The 23,514-nt window shown below is 42.1% G+C and overlaps 1 protein-coding gene across 1 annotated transcript in view; it reads left to right on the top strand.

Moving 5' to 3' along the window:
* Nucleotides 1–23,514, top strand: part of C2H15orf39 (chromosome 2 C15orf39 homolog) — a 138,741-nt gene that overhangs the window by 38,638 nt on the left and 76,589 nt on the right. The window lies entirely within an intron of this gene.

The following is a 23,514-nucleotide window of genomic DNA, read 5'->3' on the forward strand; positions in this document are numbered from 1 at the left end:
TCCAGGAAGCCATCCCTGACCCCTCTGACCCCACCATAGTGCTTCCTGTCTGCAGCCTCTGTTGACCTTTCCTTCTCTTACTATCCACAGAAAACCAACTGCCAACTCAGACTGATTCTAACTCCAAATCAGAGTGCTTTCTCTTCCTAATTTCCACTCTGGATTCCACCAGTCCCTCTTTACCACTGGGTTGGATTCATCCCCTATCCTCTAGTCTCCATTTCTCCAATCTATGCTCCACTCCTGTACCAAGGTGATCTTCCTAATACACAGGTCTGACCTGCACTCCCTTACTCAGCAACCTTCAACAGCTCCCTATTGACTCTAGGGTAAAATATAAGTTCCTCTGGGTGTTTTAGGGTTTCTACAAATAGGCCCTAACTTTACCTTTCCAAACTTCTCTCATGATGCCCACCAATCCACCCGTTCTCTACATTAGAATCAAAGTAAAATGTTCCTTGAGAATCCAGCACTCTCCTGTCTCATCTCAAATTACTCTACCTGCTGTGCTTGCAAAGGACCACCTTCTGCCAAGCCCTCATCTCTCCTCATTCAAATCCTCCTCTTTCTCCAGGCCCAGTTAAGGGACCACTTCCTCTATGAAGTTTTTCCTGAAACACCCATCAGCTGAAAACGATCTCTCCCTTCTCAAAACTACAACAGGACTTTGTCTGATCTCCTCCTTAGCCCATGATCACATTTTACCTTAATTTATTATTCTTTGTATACTCTTCTCTGAACCGGTAAACTCCCTTCATGAAAGCAGAGGCTATGTATGTCTAATCTATTTTTATATACCCAATGCCTGGCATGCAGTAGGCACTTAATAAGGGTCAGTTGAATTAAATTGACTCATTGTCCTCGTTTGTCTTATTAAATATTTTTAAAAGCACTGGATTCCACACTTGGGCCCTTGTCCCAGCTCTGCTACTTGCTAGTGAGGAAAGCCAGATAACCCGCATCTCAGTTTCCAAACAATCAACAAGCATTTATTAAGTACCTAGTATGTGCCAAGCACTGTGCTATGCACAGGTAAGGTAGAAGACAAAAAGGGAAACAGTTTTCCTCCTCAAAGAGCTTCTATTCCCAGCCTGGAATGGATCCTAATACCTGCCCTATTTGTCAAACAAGATTGTCCTAAGGACCAAATGAAATATTTATCATAGTGCTTTGATGATCATAAAGCACCAGGGAAGATGGATTATTGTCAATATTAGAATCACTACTTTTCATGTGTGTGAGTGTGGCTCCTCAACCAGACTGGGCACTCCCCAGGGGCAAGAGCCTTATTCTTCTTCCTCATCAGTATAGGGCTAGGGCTGGGGGAGGGGGGAACTCAATTGATAAACCAGGCTTCTCTTTCCTCCAAAGAAAAGTTACCCCCCAGACACCCCAGCACCTCCACCTTAATTCCAATCTCAGCCCCCCTCTCTACCCTTCCCTGCCCTTTGCCCTTCTCTGTTATCCTCTACCAAGTGAGTTTGCATCATTATCTGAGTCTTGGGGGGCCAATTAGGGGGGACCCCTCTGGGGCAGCAGAGTGTACCAGTCCTTGTCCCCAGGGATACTTCTCAGAGCAGAGGTTTTAATTACCAGTTCCTGCTCTTCCTTCAAATGCCCCTTGCTGCACCCTCATTTTGGGGTTCTCTCTCAGTGACTCAGGTTGGGGAGAAAGGCATTTATGGCCAGTTTAGAGAAGATAGAAGAGAAGAAACCATTGGTCATCTCATGGGAGAGGTGTGGTTTGGGTCAGAGGGATGACTGGAGTGTGGTCAATCCACAGAATAGTTCTTTCTCCTTGCCTCTGGAAAGGCTCACAGACATGGCTGCTAGCAACCTCAGAGGCCTTTGCTTTCAGCGTCTTCATTTTATAGAAGTTAGGTGATTTGCCCAAGGTCACATAGTAAGTAAGTACTGGAGGCAGGATTTGAACTCAGGTCCCTTGACACCAGAGACAGCTCTCTTTCCTCCAGTGTATAGCAGGACAGTGCCAGGGTGTGCCCACCTCATGCCTTCCCTCTCACTGTGACCCCCTACCCTCCCTTGACAGTAAGGACGGGACAGTTGTCTCCTCAGCTAGAAGGAGAAAGGAGACAGTCCTTCCCCTTTGTTCAGCCTCCCCACCCTTACCCTAAGTACCTTCACCTCTTCTAACTGCCTCTTGAGAATTGAGGCAACCCTGAGGCCTGCAGGAGGGGAGCAGTTCTCATCCAAGCCAAGTTTAAGGGATGACAGAGCTTCAAGAAAGAAGATATAGCTAACCCCCTCAGGGGCACACAGTCCTTCCATGCCTTCTGGTGGGAACTGGGACAACCTCCTGGGAAAGTGGGAAAAGCAATAACTTTAGCATCAGAGGCACCGAGCTCAAACCCAGCTCTGCAACCTACTCCCTGTATGACCCTGGGCAAGTCACTTTGAACCTCAGTTTCCTCATCTGTAAGATGAGGCGGTTAGACATGATGATCTCTAAGGTCCCCTTTTGTTCAAAATCTATAATCCTATTGCCTCCTTAAGCCAAAGCCAGCTTATGACAAGTGGTTTAAATGCTCACTCATTTGTCTCTTACACTCTCATACTCCCAAAGATCGAATTTCCTTCAGATTGGCACTCCCTCCACAGATGCACAAAGGGGCTTCCTTTGTGAAAGATTTTATAGCCAAAACTATCAGACCGGGGCAGCTAGGTGGCACAGTGGATAGAGCACCAGCCCTGGAGTCAGGGGGACCTGAGTTCAAATCTGGCCTCAGACACTTGACACTTACTAGCTGTGTGACCCTGGGCAAGTCACTTTGCCTTACCAAACAAAGAAACAAAAAACTATCAGTCATTCGGAAAATAAACTTCTGGTTCATCAGAAAGAAAGAGCCCTCAGTCTGGAGTCAGAAGACCTAGGTTCAAATCTTGCTTCTGGACCTAGCTCCCTGTGCCTCCGTTTCCTCGTCTATAAAAGGAGAAGGTTGGTCTACGTGGCCTCTGAGATGTCTTCCAGTTCTAGATCTGTGATAACCCAATCTGAAACTCCCTGAGCTGGTCCTGGGAAGGCAAATACATGATATGTACGGGGCATAGCGCAGCTTTCCCAGCAAAGTAGGACCTGAGCAAGCCTGTGCTCCAAGGGGAGGCACGGCTGGGGTGGGATCTGAATAGCTGGGTGGAGTCCCTACAGCTGTGGGATCAGGGGTCTGTGGAAGTGCTCGAGTTTGGGAGCCAAAGGGCTCGCCTTTCCCCCAGATATCCAAGGGTGCTGGGCCTCTTCTGCCATTTACAAAATGTTCCCCTGGGATGTCAAGTTAAGGGCCAGTTTATGCCTTTCCCCAGATTCCCATAAACATGCATGTATATAACATCCCATTCACATATAAATACACAGAGATACATATATGTCCATGCAGCCCTACAGTGCCTGGCAGAAAGAGTCCAGGATCTGAAGATCTGGATTTGGATCCTGATTCTGCCATTTACTAGCTGTGAGACCTTGGAAAAGTCAGTTCCTCTCTCAGGCTTCAGTTTTCCCATCTGTAAAATGAGAGAGTTGAACTATAACAGTATCTCTGAGACAAACGGACCTTAGGGGGCATGTCGTCTAGCCCAAATCTGTCCTGGGATCCCCTCTCCAACAAGTGATTGCCCATTGCTCATTTAGGGAACCCACATAATGGGTCATCTGTTACCTCTAGAGGCAGCTGATCACACTTTGTAAAATCTCTAACAGGAAAGTGTATCCTAACAGTTGATAGCTCTGCCTGTACAGAGAATAACATGAAACCATCCTTCGAAGTGCCACACAGAGATAGATCTTTACCCTAGGGTCATGGTGAATTGAAAACCTGAACCAGACATGGCTATGCTGGACAAGAGCTGGGAAGGGGCAGGGGTGTCTCCAGAGTGGGAAAATGGCTATCTAGGCACACCCACAGTGGTAGAAGAGAAATCTCTCTCTGATACCCCCAAGTCCCCACCCCCACTCCCTATTCTCACGTCTGCCCTTGGGTAGTGGTAACAAAGAGAATACCCTCACTCCTGAATGTCCCTGAGCCTTCCCTGGACAAGGTTGCCTGGTTACCAGTCCAAAGTGATGGGGAAACTCCCGACAGGATCATTAACAAGGGGCCAGACTCCAACCACCTGGAAGAGAAGTATGGTTTTGTTAAACACACGTGCACACACACAATGGAATCACACTTTGTAAGAAGGCTTTCCCAGTCCCCTTTAATATTCTGGCCTTTCATCTGTGGTTCTCTCAGATTTACCCAGTCTTATCTCATTTGTCCCTTGCTATTTACATGCTATCTCCCCCATTAGACTGTGAGCTCCTTCAGAGCAGACTGTCTTTTGTCTTTCTTTGCAGCCCCAGAGTTTAGCACAGTGCCTGGCACATAGTCGTTTCTTAGCAAATGCTTGTTGATTCGACTCGACTTTGGGAATCAGGAGACTCTAGGTTCTCCTGTTACTACCCTTCCTTCTCTCTGGATCTGTGTCCTCGTAGGATGGAGTAGCTATACCAGATGATCTTTGGGGACCCAGACATTGTATTATGAATCTGCTACTGCAGCCTCTCCCAAACGTTATGAAGGAGGCTAGAATGTAACAAGTGTGAGATAAGCTTGGGTCCCTTCACTGTAACATGTCCAAGGTCATGTTGTCACAATAGCAGAGGGCAGAGGGGAGTAGGAATGGGAGGGAGAGTCTGCATGAAGTCAGGCTAGAGAAAGAAGAGATAGAAAGTAGCAATGTGTCATCTTATCTCCGGCAACAATCCAGGGAGAAAAAGTATCTACCTGGAAGACGCTGGCCTCTAATGACACCGACAAGGAATTAGAGACCCCTCTGTTTTCATTTCATAATTGCCAAGAAACCTTCAGAATACTGACTGATTATATTGCCTGAATACCAAGATCAGGGGAAGCCCTGGCTAGGGAACCCCAACACTTCAATTCCCAGCAAGATCATGATCTCATAGACCTGGAAGACATCTAGTCCAACTTCCTCACAGCTGAGACCTGCAGGAAAACTAGCTTCCCCAAGATCACAGAGGGATAGAGGTACCCAGGTGTTTGGTCTTCAAATCTAACACCTTCTACTTTGCATGTTTCTTCACCTCTCTGGGATTCAGTTCCCTTATCTGTTAAAAAAAAAAAAAAGACAGACAAGACAGTCCTTCAAGTCCCTTCCAACTGTAAATTGATGACCCTATTATGTTTGATCTTGCCATATGGGTTAATTAATATTTCTCCTGGTTAGTCATTCCACTCTGTAAGTCAGGGCTCTCATCAGGTCAACACCTTCAAAACCCCCTTCTTTGACCCACCTTCCCCCCCTCCCCACCTCCTCCATCCCTGCTCCCCCCCACCTGCCAAGCTGTGAACCGTCAGAGCCCCCCACATCTCTGCTAACCCCAGAAAAGAGATTGCTGACCTCTTGCTAATTATCTTAGCTGCTCCACTCCCCCTCCAACCCTACCCCCACCCCTTAGCTGAGGCTTCATTAGACCCCTGGGCCCAGCTGACAGTTTCCTTCACTCTATTTCCACCAAGGTCCCCGAGCCCTCTTTGGCCAGGGTTGCCTGGTTACCAGTCCAAAGTGATGGGGGAAACCGACAGAAGGATGAATAACAAGGGGACAGGCTCCAACTGCCAGGAAGAAACATTCCCCACCCTTGCCCCTCCCCCTTTCCTTCCATTGTAGGCTCAAGGAGGCAGTCCGGGTGAGGGGGGCCAGCCAGGCCTCTAGGGATGATGCAAAATATTGTGAGTTGTGGAGTGTCCTCCCAGGCTGAAGGAACCCAGAGGAGGCCATGGGGTGGGGGAGAGGGAGGAGAAGCTCAGCTTGCATAAGGTACAGTAATTTTTATGAGCTAGCTAGGGGGCAGGACAATGAATCTGAACTTTGGGGCACAATGGGGAAATAAAGAGCTATTGAATAGGGCAGCATTCACTGGGTAGGGAAAAAGAGGAATTCCAGGTTAAGGAAGATCTAGCAGAGGCTGGGAAATAGAGGTTGTAGCATAGGGTTAGGTGGAAACAAGGGACTTTCTAGAGGCAGAGGATCTGGGTTCAAATCTTTCCTCTGTATTCTATCCAGACAATGGGAAGTTGTTGGGGTACAGCCTAAGGAAGAGGAATTATAATAGCTCACATTCCCTTTCCTCACAACAAAACCTAGAGGAAAGGAGTGTCAATTCTATACGCCCATTTTATAGTGGAGGATACTGAGGCACGATGAGGAGAAATGAGTTATCCAGAATTAAGATTTGAACCCAGATTTCACAGCTCTAAGGACAGTGTTCTTTTTTTTGCTTGTTTTGGTTTTTTGCAGGGCAATGAGGGTTAAGTGACTTGCCCAGGGTCACACAGCTAGTAAGTGTCAAGTGTCTGAGGCTGGATTTGAACTCAGGTACTCGTTTTTTGTTTTTTTTCAAAGTGAGGCAATTGGGGTTAAGTGACTTGCCCAGGGTCACACAGCTAGTAAGTGTTAAGTGTCTGAGGTCGCATTTGAACTCAGGTACTCCTGAATCCAGGGCCTCTAGTCACTACCAGTGGGGGATGGTCCTCCACTCCTCACCCAATTCCCCCAGCTACCACCAGGGGGGATGGTCCTCTCTCACTAAAGGAACTTTTCACAGGCAGATGGTCCACCCCCATCAGGCCTCTATAAAAGTACTTTCCAGTCTCCTGTTCGAGGAGATTTGGTACCTCTGAGCCATGTGCTTTATGCCAATCTCCCCATGAAAAGTCCAAGGATTTCTTTCATGGTTTCCCTCCCCCCACCCTTCTCTTCCCTTGCTCCTAAATAAACTATCACCTTATTCTAACTACTTTTGTGTGCAAGAGGGTGTAATTCTTTAAAGAGGAATTCCTAAGAACCCCAACCCCTAACTCAACCCGTACCCCACTTCCCCCCATATCAGATGTTAACTAAAGTATTCCATTCACATGAATTTATCGGGCATTGGCTGAGTGGAGTATGTGATCAATAGGACCCAATCTTTTACCCTTGGGGAGCTCTCAGTGTAATAGGGAGAGGTGATATATTCATAATATCATAAAAATATTAAAATGAGGATCCAATGTGGTGTGATAGAAAGAGCAGTGGTGGGGCAGCTAGGTGGCACAGTGGATAAAGCACTGGCTCTGGATTCAGGAGGACCTGAGTTCAAATCCGGCCTCAGACACTTGACACTTACTAGCTGCGTGACCCTGGGCAAGTCACTTAACCCTCATTGCCCCACCAAAAAAAAAAAAAAAAAAGATAAGAAAAGAAAAGAAAAAAAAAGAGCAGTGGAAATAGACTCAAAGAATCACAGAGCCTAAGGACCAGAAGGGATCTCAGAGACTAAGTCATGCAACTCGGGCTTGAACAAGCATCCCTTGTTCAGCATCCCAGACGAGTGACCACCTAGCCAGGGCCCTATACCCTCTAGAGGAGAGGGGACCTACTACCTTCCCAGGTAACTCAATACATTTTTTGGACAATACAGTTGTTTTTTAAAATTATGTAAGGATATAGAGGGAACTCCATGTAAGGAGGAGAGCCCCGCCCCCACCACCACCTTCCACTACATGTGGCAAGGGGCTTATTGTTGTATGACTTTAAGGGAGGCCGACTAAACATCTCTAACCTCTTCTTCCACCACTCTTCTCCAAAGGAAGCTTTCATTTCCTACCAGGAGATGAAGCAAGAGCTTGGAACCAGAGGCCACTACTCTGTTCTTCTTAGTGAGAAGGGGTACTTGGGTTAGAAGTATATCTATTTGTCCTTTAAATATTATTAATCTAATAGATATGTTTGGGTTCCTTATAATTTTTGATTACTTTGTCATTTTTGAGGGGAAAGGGGGACCTGAGTCTTGACCCCTTTCCCCTCAGTTGCACAATGAACATGCAAAGGAAATAACAAAGAAGCCCATTTATCTGAATTGTAGCAAAACAGAAATCAGAGAAGAATTACATGGGAGAGCACATGCCAGACAAAAGAGAATGAAGGGAGGGGCGGCTAGGTGGCACAGTGGATAAAGCACCGGCCCTGGATTCAGGAGTACCTGAGTTCAAATCCGGCCTCAGACACTTGACACTTACTAGCTGTGTGACCCTGGGCAAGTCACGTAACCCCCATTGCCCTGCAAAAAAAAAAAAAAAGAGAATGAAGGGGGCAGCTAGGTGGCACAGTGGATAGAGCATCAGTCCTGGATTCAGGAGGACCTGAGTTCAAACCTGGCCTCAGACACTTAACACTAGCTGTGTGACCCTGGGCAAGTCACTTAATCCCAATTGCCTCACACACACACACACACACAAATTTTAATAAATAAATATTTCATTTCTAAAAAAAGAGAGAGAATGAAGGAACTCTCTCACTGAGAGCAAGATAACTCAGCTCAATCAAGAGAGACTGTGCTTGATCTTACCCAAGGGGAAGCTCCCAAAGTCTCTAGAGTACAAAGTAGTCGACATGGTAGAGACTGCCAGCTCCTCTCCTGTCTTCCCAAAGTCTTTTCCTTCAACAGCCTGAAATGGGTTGGCCTCTTCTATCTTCTCACTCGAAGCTGGAAGCCAGGAACACCTGAATGATAAGTCATCAAAGGGAGACTGATGAAAGTTGAAACTCCTTTACCTCTTACTAACTCTGCCCCACCTGTTATGCAAGGCAGGGTCTTCAACTCCACCAATAAGGAGTCTTCGGGATAGGGGTTACAGGTACAACATAAAAAGGATCTGTCATTTCCTCTCTTCCCTAGTTCCTTTGACCAGCTGTAGCTTGGGATGAAAGCTCTGGGCTCACATGAACCAGTCATGAAAGCTTCTCAGCCCTAATATTCTTTGGTTCCTGCATTCCTCCACCCAGAAACCTCCCAAAGAACATCAGAATTTGGCTCATCTCTCTCGAAGCCTCAGCTCTAGATAAGTAGCTGAGGTTGCCCAGGCACTATTATATAGTTTTATTAGGAGGCAAGGGAGGAACCAAGAATAGACTACTTTCTTAACTTGGTTATTGCTAGCCTTCCGGTGCTCTTTTTTCCCTTTCTGGAAAGGAGCCAGTCACACATTGCCCGCCATATTCACTGCATCAACTAATTAAGTTCCTGTCTAGTGCATCACTATCTCAAATCATGAAATCCATCTAGTGTCAGCTTCCCCATCTCTTCTCTGTACTTTCTTCTCCCCAGCTTCTACTTCCTCTAAGTTCCCAGATGTTGCTGCTACCTATTTACCGCCAACCATCTTTCATCAATCTTCCAACATCAGGCTCTGATCAGAAATAGTGCTTCTCATTAGTGCTGCCATTAATTCATTGCCACTGGCTCAAATTCTTCATCCACACCATCCAGGAAGCTTCTTTGCAATTCCTTGGCTCATTCTTTCCAGAAGTCCCTGGCCCCAGCTTTTCATGAGCTTGTGTCATAGGGCTTTTCTTCCATCTCACACACAAGAGGGGCAAAGGGCAAAAGACCCTCAGACTCAGTTACTTTCTCCACAAATCTCTCCTGCCAGCTTGCCATATTTCTATACCTGTTTTAAAATGTTGCAGTCCTTTCAAATTACACCAGGAACACCTGGACAGTTTGTTGGTGCTTATATTACCCATTGGTTATATACAAAGTGTAATAGCATGCAGCTTACCAGATAATAGACCAAACAATAGACCTTGAAAATACTTAATTATTTGTGTGCCAACGTTCCCCAACAGAAGGGAATGTGATCCTGATGTACTATATGAGTGTCATCCTTGCCCCTTACACCCAGGTTGTCAGTCTGGTCACTGGCCACATAATCTTCTTCAGTGACTCACTGTCACTTATGGATACTAACCCTTCCCCTACTCAATGGGGGAACAGGTGTCTGAATAGAGAATTCTTTCCCCAGTAGTTTGTGCTCTTAGATTTACTGAACATTTGGTTGCTGTGTACATCTATTTCTGGGTCATAGACCTTCATCCTGTCATTGAGCTCAGGGCTAGTCATCTATGGTCAATTTGAGTGGAAGAATTATCTCAATGCTATGAAATTTACTTATATCAATGGCTCACTTCCCAGATGGAGTCAGTCTCTCAGTAACAATTCCTTAAATTAGTGGCCTTGCTTCTTTCGTGTGTCACAAATGAAATTGATAAGAGACTGAGGGAATGAAATCTCAGCAAATCCATGTATTAGTGAGGCTAACGATTGCATAACAAATCAGGTCCAAGGCCTCTCAGTAGCACAAAGACCCTGAATGGAAGTCATCAAAGTTTTCTTATAGTCAATAATGAGGAACAAATCATGTTACATTATCCTGAGTAACAAAGACATTCCTTCTTTCTGATTGGCCAAAGCATAACAAAACCAAAGGGTGCTAACCACAAATTATAACAACTAACTACAAGTTGTCCCAGAACATTTTGTGGTTGCATTATCCAATTTCCTCAAAATATCTGAGCAAAAATTTACAGGAATACAGTGTCACAAAATGGATATTATTTACAATATGGAATCAGTATGCCTCCTTTAATCCTTGGGAAACCTGTTTCCCATGGAGCACTTATTTAATGCTAATTGAATAAAGCTCATTGTATACTCAAGATCAATATTTTGAACCATCATAAGATTATTAGTAATTAAATTTGAGCAAACTTTGGTACAACAAGCAATTCAACATCTAACACAATCAAAATACCAAGTAACCCATTCCTGATGTCCACTTTAGTCCATTTCATCTTGAGTCCCACATGTCCCAGGTAGTTGTCTGGTTCCTGGAAATATCTTCTCTGGGACATTCTGGAATAGGTTTTGTTCTCAGGGCAGCTCTGAAGGGGTTCCTCCTAGTAGATCTGCTTTTCTGGTTCCAAGTCACTTGCAGAGATTCCTAGGTAATTCTACTAAGTTCTGCTAGTGGTAAAACTTTTCATAATTTAGTAAAACTGTGACAAAACTTAGTCATATTGGCTTTCCCCTTCTATATCTTAAAATTTATCAGATAGAGGCTTCAAAATAGGAAAAAAATGATTTTTAAAAATTATTGTCAATGGAATTTTATTTGTAATATCCTTAATCTAATTTTGAGAACTTGTTACTACAACACACTCAAGGCCTATACATCCCAATAGAAGCATTTGGAAGCCAATCATATACATAAATATATATGTAATTTTCACATTTTTAATTCTCCCCTTTTGAAGATATTGTCCCCATATCACCCTGAAAAGAATGAGATACTTCAAGAACCTAATTTTACCATTAATATATCACAATCTGCAAGTATATAGCAAGCCCAAAAGCTCATTTATTCAGTTGAAAACAGTGAGATTTTTCCCATTTGTCTGAGATGCTAATTCACTGTTGGTAGGGTTATGGACTGGTCCAACCATTCTGCAGAATGATTTGGAACTATGCCAAAAGGGGTATAAAAATATTTATAGCAGCTCTTTTTGTGGTGGCTAAGAATTGGAAATCAAAGGCATGCTCATCAATTGGGGAATGGCTAAATAAACATAAATATGATTGTGATGGAATATTATTGTGTTATAAGAAATGACAAACAGGATGATTTCAGAAAGTCCCAGAAAGACTATAATGAGCTAATGTATAGTGAAGTGAGCAGAACCAGGAGAACATCATGCACAGTGACAGAAATATTATTTGATGAAGAAATGTAAATAACTTAACTATTATCAGCAATAAAATGATCCAAGACAATCCCAAAGGACTAATGATGAAGCATACTATCCACCTCCAAAGAAAGAACTGATGTTGATTGTTTTTGGTTTTGGGTTTTTGGGTTTTTTGCAGGGCAATGAGGGTTGAGTGACTTGCCCAGGGTCACACAGCTAGTAAGTGTCAAGTGTCTGAGGCCAGATTTGAATTCAGGTACTCCTAAATCCAGGGCTGGTGCTCTATCCACTGCACCATCTAGCTGCCCCAGAACTGATATTGATTGAACACAGATTGAAACATGCTTTCACTTTCTTTCATTTTTTTCTTTTATTCAAGTTTTCTTGTATAAAATAACTAATATGGTAATGTTTTACATAATCACACATGTATAACCCACATCTGATTGCTTACCACCTCAGAGAGGGGTGAGGGGAGGCAAGGAAAGAGGGATAAAATTTGGAACTCAAAATTATAAATAAAAATGTTTATTATTAGAAAAAAATACCCCCAAATCCAATTAAACTTGCCTATCTTCCTGGTTAAAAAAAGATTTTTTTCCCACTTGCATCCCAAAATTTCCACTGTTCACCTGCCCTGATTATAGTGATTTGCTATGAAAGGATGGTTGTATCCAACTTTTCATGACCTTATGAATAACAGCACACCAGGCATTTCTGTCTTCCACTATTTCTCAAGCATGTCCAAGTTCACGTTCATTGTTTCCATAACAGTATTTCTCTATCTCAACCCATGCCATCTCTTTATCCTTTTGCCTTCAATCTTTCCCAGTATCAGGGTCTATTCCAATAAGTCCCATTTTCTCAATATGTGGCCAAAGTATTTAAGGTTTGCTTCAGTATTTGACTTTCCATTGAATAGCATTAATTAGTTTCTTTAAGTATTGACTAATTTGACCTCCTGGGTGTCCAAGAGACTCCTCTAGCACCACAATTCAAAAGCATCAACTCTGCAGTACTAAAAACTTTCCTTATAGTCCAACTCTCATAGCCATATATTGCTACTGGAAAAACCATGACTTTGACTATATAGACCTTTGGCAGCAAGGTGATGTCTCTTCTTTCTAGTATGCTGTCCAGATTTTCCTTAACTTTCCTTCCAAGGAGCAAGTATCTTTTAATTTCAAGACTGTGGTTGCCATCTGCAGTGGTCTTTGAGCCCAAGTATATAAAATTTAACACTTTCCAATTCCCCTCCCTATATTTTCCAGGAAATGATGGGACCGGTTGCCAAGATCTTAGTTTTTTATGTTAAGCTCCACTACTTAGGGCTATATTATTATTATTATCTCATGTTGATACACACACACACACATATATATATATATATGTGCATTCATATACACACACTATATATATATATGTATATATATATACACACACATATATAGAAATGTGTGTGTATAGTTAACAATGAGTACATATAAGGACATCTTATTTACTCTTCATCTATATTTTAAGAATTATTACATCCTAGAGTTTCATATATATATATATGTATATATAGTGAATACTAGTTCACATATATAGTGAATAGTTATGTATTAAAGTTATATCTATTTTTAACAGTACAATATCATAATTCTCATAAGTGATGGTCAAATAATCTCAGATAAGCTCATCTTCACTATAAGCAAACCTGAGTAAATTTGCCCACTTTGGCTGGGAGAGATCCTAGTTCCTCAAATTCCAATACTTCCAAATTTCACAAGATTTGGTTGGCACCATTAATCACATCTTATGATCCAGCCCAAGTAGGAAGTTCCTCACAGACGAGGACAATTTAAGAGGACTTTGTTACTTTTGTCTCCCAACAGAAAGTTATTATGATTATCCACTTTAAAGCAAACACTCACATACTACTAAATATTACTTGGATATATTTGCTTTAAAGTGAACAACAATAATTATGAATAAAGAGGTGACAGATTGCGATTTTGCCATCTTCAAACATTTTGATCACATTCTTTTAACAACTCAATTCATAATTTAACACCCAAATTAAAGAAATTACTTTTCTGATGGCACTTTGGACACATTGGTTTTCAAAATTTCATAATATAAAAAAGTAGAAACACAATAATATTTGCTTATTTTTATTTCTTTGATCTCTTTTTTGTTTTATTGCTATAACTAGCAATTCTAGCACAATGTTGAATAATCATGATAATAACAGACATCTTTATTTCATGCCTGATCTTATTAGGAAGGCTTCAAGCTTATCTACATTACAGATAATGCTTGCTCTTGGTTTTAAGTACTTATTATCATTTTAAGAAAGACTCCATTGATTCCTAAGTTTTCTAGTGTTTTATTTGGAATGGGTGCTGTATTTTGTCAAAGGCTTTTTCTTCATCTATTGATATAGTCATATGATTTTATTGTTTTTGTTATTTATATGGTCAATGATGCTCATAGTTTTCACAATATTTAACTAGCCATGCATTCCTGGTATAAATCCCACCTGGTCTTAGTGTATGATCTTTGTGATATTTGGCTGTAATCTTCTTGCTAGCATTTACTTAAAAATTTTTGTATCAATATTCATTAAGGAAATTGGTTTTCTTTCTCTGTTTTTGCTTTCCCTGCTTTAGGTATCAAAATCATACTTATGCCATAAAAATAATTTGCTAAGATTCCTTTTTAACCTATTTTTAAAAATAGTTTATCTAGTATTAGGATTCATTGTTCCTAAAATGTTTGGTAGAATTAACTTGTAAATCCATCTGGTCCTGGGGTTTTTTTCTTAGGAAATTCATTGATGGGTTGTTCAGTTTCTTTTTCTAAGACAGGGTTACTTAAATATTTTATTTTATTTTCTGTTAATCTAGGTAATTTATATTTTTATAAATATTCATCCATTTCACTTAGATTATCATAACTCCTAATAATTGCTTTAACTTCATCTTCATTGGTGGTATATTAACCCTTTTCATTTTTGATATCAGTAATTTGGTTTTATTCTTTCTTTTTTAAAATCAAATTAACCAGTGGCTTATCTATTTTATTGTTGTTGTTGTTGTTTCATAAATCCTGCTTCTGGTTTCATTTATTAGTTCAATGGTTTTCTTAATTTCAATTTTATTAATCTCTCCTTTGATTTTCAGGGTTTCTATTTGATGTTTAATTTGAGATTTTTAATTTGTTCTTTTTCTAGTTTTTTGTTTTAGTTGCATGTCCAATTCATTGATCTGCTCTTTCTCTCTTTTATCAATGTGCAAATTTAGTGATATAAATTTTCTCCTAAATACTGCTTTGGCTGCATCCCACAGATTTTGGAATGTTATCTCTTCTTTCTCTTTCCACAGCCCTTTGCTAAATATAATTTTTATTACCATGACCCATATTCTTTGGGGGGGGGGGGGGATAAAGGTTAAGTGACTTGCCCAGGGTCACACAGCTAGTAAGTATCAAGTGTCTGAGGCTGGATGTGAACTCAGGTCCTCCTGAATCCAGTGCTGGTGCTTTATCCCCTGTACCAACTAGCTGCCCCTGTGACCCATATTCTTTCAGCTGCCTAATACTGAGAAAGTCTTTTGAGTTAGAAGTATCATCTTCCCATATAGGAATGTAAACAGTTTAACCTTTTAACTTCCCTCATGATTTCTTTTTCCTGTTTACCTTTTTATGCTTCTCTAGGGTCTTGTATTTGAAAATCAAATTTTCTATTCAGTTCAGGTCTTTTCTTCACAAATGCCTGAAAGTCCTCTTTTTCATTGAGATCCCATTTTTTCCCCTGAAAGATTGTATTCAGTTTTGCTGGGTAGGTGATTTTTGGTTGTAATCCCAATTCCTTTGCCCTCTGGAATATCATATTCCATGCCCTCTGATCCTTTAATGTAGAAACTGCCAGATTGTGTGCTATCCTGACTGTGGCTCCACAGTACTTGAATTGTTTCTTTCTGGCTGCATGACTCATATTCTTGACAACGGATTAGCAGAACTTGTAATTTTCACTCAGTTTCTAGCTAGCCTAATACCTCTAGTAGTCTCTTCTCATACGCATTGAAAGAGGAAGGTTGTTTCCTATGCCTGAAATGCATTCCCTCTTTATATCCATCTCATTGAGTCCCTCTTTTTCTTCAAGTTGGCAGCCCAAGCAACATCTCCCAGATTTCCCCAAGTGCTAGTGCCCACTCTCCCAAACTACTTTGAATTTAACTACTTTGTATGTACTTGATTTTTATGAACTTCATATTTATGCTGTATATATTTTTCACATATTCTTGATATCTTCTTCATTAAAATGTAAGTTTTAAGAGTAGGGATTGTTTCATTCTTTCTACTTGTATCTCCAGTGCCAACCAAAATGCCTAGCATATATTAGGTATTTAATAAATACTTGTTGACTGATTCATTGACTCAGACACCTTCCCAAATGTGATGAAGATATCTATATATGCCAACACCTACAAATAGTTCCTATCCTCAACCACCTTTTCCATGAACTTTTCTTTTTTCTTTTTTTTTTTGGTTTGTTTTTTGTTTTTTTGTGAGGCATTTGGGGTTAAGTGACTTGCCCAGGGTCACACAGCTAGTAAGTGTCAAGGGTCTGAGGCCGTATTGGAACTCAGGTCCTCCTGAATCCAGGGCCAGTGTTCTATCCACCACGCCACCTAGCTGCCCCTTCCATGAACTTTTCAAAAATGACAGGATTCCCAACAATCCCTTGTTATTAGAGAGACCAGAAATTCTTTGACTGTCAGGAATGTATAACAAAAGAATGGGAACCTAAGTACTAGCTTTAGCTGGACCCTTCATACTTACTTCAGGTTGATTTTACATGGCAATCAGGAGTTATATAAAGTTTGGGAGGGAGGGCACTAGAATTTGGAGAGGTCAGGAAAAGCTTCATGTGGAAGATGGTGCCTGAGCTGGGTTTTAAAGAAAGAGAGGGAATGAAAGGAGTGGAAGTGATAAGGGTTTCTATTCCAGGTATGGAGGGCAGCCAATGCAAAGGAAATTAAGTTAGCCTGACATGACTTGTTCTTGACAAAGCATATTTAGCTATTAATGATCAACATTTCCCTTTCCAAGTGTTGACATATATATACCATGGCCTTTAATAATATATCCTAGAATTTGATAAGAAATAAAGGACATCCTGCTGTTTTACCATTTAAGAAATTAATCCTCTTGCCTTTTTTTACCCTTCTCCAGTTCTAAAGTATTTCTTTCATTTTTCCAGGTCATTCAAAAGTCATAGGGAGCAGCTAATCAATCATTGTTGCTAATCCTTTCGCTGTTGTAGGCTATAGTGGATCAATCATTAGTCATCTCTGCTAATTCTTTCATTGGCATAGGATAGTGTTAATCTAGGCCTGATGCCTTGCCCTTGCAAAGGAAAGCTAGATGCTGTTTGACTAGATCCTGCCTTACCTTATACCCACCAATGACCACTTTTACTCTACCCTTCCCAATCCAGAGATGCTTCTCCTTGGAAGAAAAGATAAAAACAAGAGTTGAGTAGTACTGTTTTCTCATTTTCATCTGTTACTCACATCTTATCCACCTGTAGCAAGGGTTGTCATGCCCCTTACTATTTTTGGGGGGAGGGGCTGGGCAATGAGGGTTAAATGACTTGCCCAGGGTCACACAGCTAGTGTCAAGTGTCTGAGGCCGGATTTGAACCTAGGTCCTCCTGAATCCAGGGTCAGTGCTTTATCCACTGTGCCACTTAGCTGCCCGTCATGCCTCTTCCTTGATCCTCCTCTTGCCTACCTTTAAAACCTTGTAAAGAATTAATTGTTATTTGAGGTTTTTATGACCCCATCTTTTGGCTAGAATTTAAAAAAACACCTCGGCGTGCACACTGGCCTGGGGTTTCGCAAACCGCATGGTGCTCCACCCACTGGTTGTAGCTATCACCATGGTGCTGGCACCTCACATCATCACCACTTGCTGACACCTACATGGGCCTGGCAAAATTATAATGATTGGAAGCCCAGTGAGGGCAGTCATGTGACTGTCAGAGCAGCCAGCCAATTGGCTGGGGGCTGTGTGTGGTCATCCTGGGGTCTGCTGGGAAGAAGGGAGGTTTTCTCCATTCTAGCTTGAAGCTGGAAGGTGACAGGATGCTGCTATGTGTTCTCAGCTGATTTCTGGGTGGTGGTATTGTTCAGATTGTATAATTTCCCTTTCCTCATTTTATTTCCTTTCCCTTACTTCTACTGATCCTGTTTGTGTTTTTTTAAGTTCGTTCTTGTTAAATAAGTCCTGCTCTGTTTTGAGGGAGGCTGTTGGTCTCCTTCCTTGCCCGAATAGTGTGGCGAGCTGCCTAGCTAACACTCCCCAATTAAAAATTGGTCCCTACAACCTGCAGGACCTTTTCACAGTCTTTAGCATTTATCATCAGCTTTATAGCCTTTTTAGGCTTCTACTCTTCGGGCACAATTCTTACAGGGTCTTTCTACCCCTTTATATTCATCTTCTATTGCTTCCCCTTTAGTCCACCTTCTACGTATGTCTTTTGAAAACCTCAGCTGCTTAATGAGTACATATCCAAGCGCATAGCCATACTTGTCTCTTTAAGCAGCTCCCAGCCCCCTTTCCTACTCATGATCCTTACTGTTTCTGTCTTCAGAGGTTCATTCCTGAAAGATTACCATCCCTCTTGGGGAAACTTCCCCTATGAAATATTAAGCCACTGGATCCTCCTTATCTTTTCTCTGAGTCATTTCAAATTAGCTATCCCAGCATCTATGGTGGATGTCAGACAAGGCCATTGTTCCTAGCCGGGGGGCTGGTAAAATGTTTAACCACTGGCTCACCAGCAATGCAAGACAGACTTCTTTTTTTTTTTCTTTTTTTGCAGGGCAGTGGGGGTTTAAGTGACTTGCCCAAGATCACACAGCTAGTAAGTGTCAAGTGTCTGAGGCCAGATTTGAACTCAGGAACTCCTGAATCCAGGACCGGTGCTTTATCCACTGTGCCACCTAGCTGTCCCAGAACAGACTTCTTAAGTTTAATCTGCATTATTTAACATTTTCTTCATCACTTTACTAAGTATATGTAACCAACAAACAATAAATGAAGCCCTGATTTTTGGCATTAGCTGATTTCTGAGGTATAAATGCTCACACTTAAAATTTGAAAGATGATTTTCTCCATACAGTATGGAGCTTGCTTCAGCACACTCCTGTTCCTCTTGCTTACCCTTAATTTTCCTTTCATTTCTCTATCAGCAACCAGTATTTCTTCATTGGCTAAAATCAGTTCCAATTGTTAATTCCTCTATTATTTGAAACATTACATGATCATTAAGGCAAATCACAAATTTATTAAATGGATTATCATTACTCCCATCTAACTGGTGAGGAAACAGGGGTTAATGGATTTGTCTAGGGTTATGATCTTAATGTATGAGAAAAGGACCTTATCACCACTCCTTTTTTTTTTTAATCAAATTTCTGTGGACATTTAGCTTGTGCTAGTTGCTGAGAAGACAGACCCTGTCCTCAGATAACTCACAGTCGGGCTGGGATTACAAGTGAGAGAGAGAAAGACAAGAAAAAGGAGGCAGAGGAGGGTGGTGGTGGTGGAGGAGAAGAAGGAGAAGGAGGAGGAGGGGGAGGAGAAGAAGAGGAAGAGGGAGAAAGAGAAGGAGGGGGAGAAGAGAGAGAAAAAGAGAAAGGGAAAGTGAGAGAGAAAGAGAGGGAGAGAGAAGACAGAGAGAGGAAAGGGAGGAGGGGGAGAGAGAGAGAGAGAGAGAGAGAGAGAGAGAGAGAGAGAGAAACAGCCCTGAACACTGCAAGACAAACAAGTGCTGAAGCATATGTTACAAAGACTAAATGCAGTGAATCGTCAGCACGGGAGACAGCTCACTCTGGAACCAGGTAGCCAAGAAAGGTTTCCTGGAGGAGGCACGGATTGAGTTGAGCCCTGTAGAACGAGGAGGTGGACAGGAAAGCAGGCCAAATTGCTACAAATGTCTGAGGGAAGTGTGGTATACAAGAGTTGGAGGCTGGCCATCCAATTTCCCAGTTCTGTCATTTACCTGCTATGTGACCTCCAGCAAATCACTTAACCTCTCTGTGGCTTAGTTCCTCTAAAATGAGCCAGATGGGCTGGATGATCTCTCAGATCTATCTATTTCTCCATTACTCTGTTTCTTTTCTTTCCTCCTCCTCTTCCCTTCCTCATTTCTTCAAGGTCAGATGAGAAAGCTCATCAGAGGAAGGAAGGAGCTATGTAAATACCACATGGGCCTCATTAGAGAGGGCTGATAGCATCAATAATGAGCAAAAATTTGGGAGCTCAGCCATGCCCCAGACTCAGCACAGGCACAGGGTAGTTAAGCATTCAAAGAGAGGGCATAGAAAGTCATCCTCAAAGGCGGAGCTATCCTTGGAAAAAGTCAACTGGACTATCTCTCTCTGGCTCCAAGGGTCTGTTTGTGTTGCCAGGGTGAGAGGACATGTATGGAAGAGATACCATAGAGTGGACGGATATATGTATGTGAACAGGAGCATATGTCTGGGAGCATATTTCTCTAGATAAGTAAATAGATGAGAATGTATATGAATTTATGTGTCTGTCATTATGACTGTGTGCATATCACTGTGTATGGAAGCATTTGATATGTTTCCAAATGTTATATGAATGTGAGGTTCTGTTGTTATGGGATTATGTCTATATGTGGATTGTGTATCTTTTCAGCTGATGTGGGGGGAAATGGTAGAAAGTGGCCACTGCCCTCTCCCATGGAGAGGTTGGCAAAGGTCCCTGGAGTACTCCCAGTCATGGCTACCCAATCTCTTGGAGTTATTGATGGACTCATGAACATTTTGAGCTGGAGGGGACCTGTCTCATCTTTTAAGAGCTTATACAATCTTAGGTTGCATTAAGAGAGGCAGAGTGTCCAGGACTAGGAAGGGTGATGGTCCCCTTGCACTATGCCCTAGTCAGTGCACATCTGGAGTACTCAGATCTAGGCACCACATTTTAGGAAGGTCACTCATAATTTGAAGGATGTCTAAATAAGGGTAAATGGATAGTGAAAGGCCATATTACTTGAAAGAGTTGGACCTGTTTAATCTGGAGAAGAGAAGACTTAGAAAAGACATGAGAGTTGGGCAGCTAGGTGGTACAGTGGATAAAGCACTGGCCCTGGATTCAGGAGGACCTGAGTTCAAATCTGACCTCAGACTCTTGACACTTACTAGCTGTGTGACCCAGGGCAAGTCACTTAACCCTCATTTCCCCACCAAACAAACAAACAAAAAAGACATGAAAATTGTCTTCAGATAGCTGAAGAATTGGTATGCAATCAATATGGTATGCAATCAATCAACAAACATTTATTTATTAAGTGCTTACTATGTGCTAGATACTGAGAATGCTAAGAACCAGGGGTATAAAATCCAAAGCAGAACTGTTTCTGACCTCAAGGAACTGATGTTCTATCAAAGAGTACAAAATGTGGGCAGAACTTGTTGTCCAAAATATCCTTACAGTAAACACAAAATAAGTTCCTGGAATGGGAGGTACTAACAACTAGAGGTGTGGGATGATCAGGAAGTCTCATGTAGGAGGCAATGTTTGAGATGAACTTTGAAGGGGGCTGCGAATTTGAAGAGGGGGAGGAGAGGGGAATATGGACCAGTCATGGGACAGCACATGGAATGTTGCCTATGCAGACTGCCAAGGATTCACCAGTGGAAAGCAGAACTACTCCACTTGGCCCCGAAGGGCAGCAACAGGTAGGGGTCTCAGGGAGACAAATCTAGGCCTGAGGTAAGGAAATGCTTCTAAAATGCTATCCAAAAGTAGGTTGAGCTGGCTGCCTCAGGAGGTAATGGGTTCCTCCTCACTGGAGATCTATAAGCAAAGGCTGGGTGGCTGCTTGTCTGAGGCACTGCAGAGTTCTTACTCAGGTATAAGTAGGTCTAGATGAGCTCTGTGGCCCCTTGCAACTCTGACATTCTTTGTGTATTTGCATGTGTGTGAAAGTGTACAAGGGGCAGCTAGGTGGTGCAGTAGATAAAGCACCAGCCCTGGATTCAGGAGTACCTGAGTTCAAATCCGGCCTCAGACACTTAACACTTACTAGCTGCATGACCCTGGGCAAGTCACTTAACCCCAACTGCCTCACTAAAAATGAAAATAAATAAAATAAATAAAAATTTTTTAAAAAGAAAGTGTACATAAACGTATCTGCATGTTAATATGCTTGAAAGGATGTGTGGATGTATGTCTATGAATGTCTTGGGAAGGGAGTGTGTCAGGTATGAAGTAAGTTTACATGTTTGAATGCATGTATTATAGGGTTACAGAGAAACCACCCTATACAGTATTGGACTTAGAACAGGACCAAAAGCCAAGCTTTGGACAGTGAGGCAGCAAAGGACTGGAGTGGTAAGGGGTGGCATTGGGATCTCTGTGAAGATTAATGGCACCAGGAAGGGAAGAATAAAAGTAGGTTTGGACAAAGGCCGATAGACCTAGACTTGACCCAAACCCAACCCTGAAGAAACAAGAAGAGGTTACCCTAACCCAGACTTGACCTGACTCCATCTCAGAAGAATAAGAGGAAGGTACCCAGAAAGAAAGGGCATGAAGATGCCCTGAGGTCACCAAGTGGAAAGCACCTGAAGACAAGCCAAGAATTAAAAAGCTTTGGCAACAGGGCAGGGAAATGGGCAGGGGATACACTTCCCCACACCAATATAAGAGCAACATGAATGAGTGAAAGAAGAGTTTTGCATTGGAAAGGTCTCTGGAATCTGGTTTTGTCTCTGTAGGGAAAACAAAAACATCCTTCCCACTAAAGGTGGCTACAGGTTGAGAATTGATTCCATATGGGACCAGGGACATGTCAATCAATTAATCAACAAGCGTTTCTTAAGCATCCATTAGGTGCCTGGCACAGTGCTTGGCACTGGGAACACAGTGTGTAATCCTTAGAATTTTGACTATTTCTATGGAAGATAGCATTCCTCCCCAGTCACATCAATTCATGGAAAGTATCCCATGGGAATAGGACTCCCATCCCTCATCACAGTCTAAGGTTGCCCCAATTTTTTAAAGCCAATGGAGATACATTTCAAACTCCAACACCATGTTACCTGGAGCAAATCATCTTACCTCTCTGAGCCCTCCTAGGGGCAACTAGATGGCACCATAGTGCATAGAGCACTGGACCAAGAATCAGGAAAACCAGAGTTCAAATTTGACCTCAGATGCTTACTAGCTTAGTGACCCTGGGCAAGTCACTTAACCCTTATTTGCCTCAGTTTCCTCATTTGTAAAATGGGGCTGATAATAATAATAATAATAATAAAAGCACCTACTTTCCATGGCTGTTGTAAGGAAAGCACTCAGCACAGTGCCTGACACATGGTGAGCTCTATATAAATGTTAGGTGTTACTATATGGAGGATGAAAGGATAACAAAATTTGGTCTTTAATGACCTTCTAACACTGATTTCTCCAGAGACCAGAAGAATCATAGACTCTAGAGCCAGAAAGAATCTTAGAGATCCCATATCCAGTCCTATCATTGTGCAGATAATATAACTGAGGCCCAGGGAGGTAAAATGTAGCCAAAGCCATGTTACTTCAACAAGGTAGCAAGATGTGGAACTTGCTTAGTGTAAGGAATCCAATATCTTTCCTGACCTGCTGGACAAAGAAACCCATGGAAGGTTTAAAAACCCTGAGTCACCCTGTTACAATAAGACCAACAGGAAGGATAAAACCCCTTTCTTCTTCCCCCTAGCAGGGGAGTTTGAATATCAACCACTAGCCAATGATTTTCCCCTTGTAATTCCCTGAGCACAACTTGGCATTAGTCCTGACCCTTGCCGACACCTCAGATCTAAGTCCCCCGGCTCCTACCCCATACCTGGTTCTGTTTATCCTGGGTAAGTA

This window comes from Dromiciops gliroides, chromosome 2 (assembly GCF_019393635.1).
Source record: "Dromiciops gliroides isolate mDroGli1 chromosome 2, mDroGli1.pri, whole genome shotgun sequence".
In the NCBI taxonomy this organism is placed as follows: domain Eukaryota; kingdom Metazoa; phylum Chordata; class Mammalia; order Microbiotheria; family Microbiotheriidae; genus Dromiciops; species Dromiciops gliroides.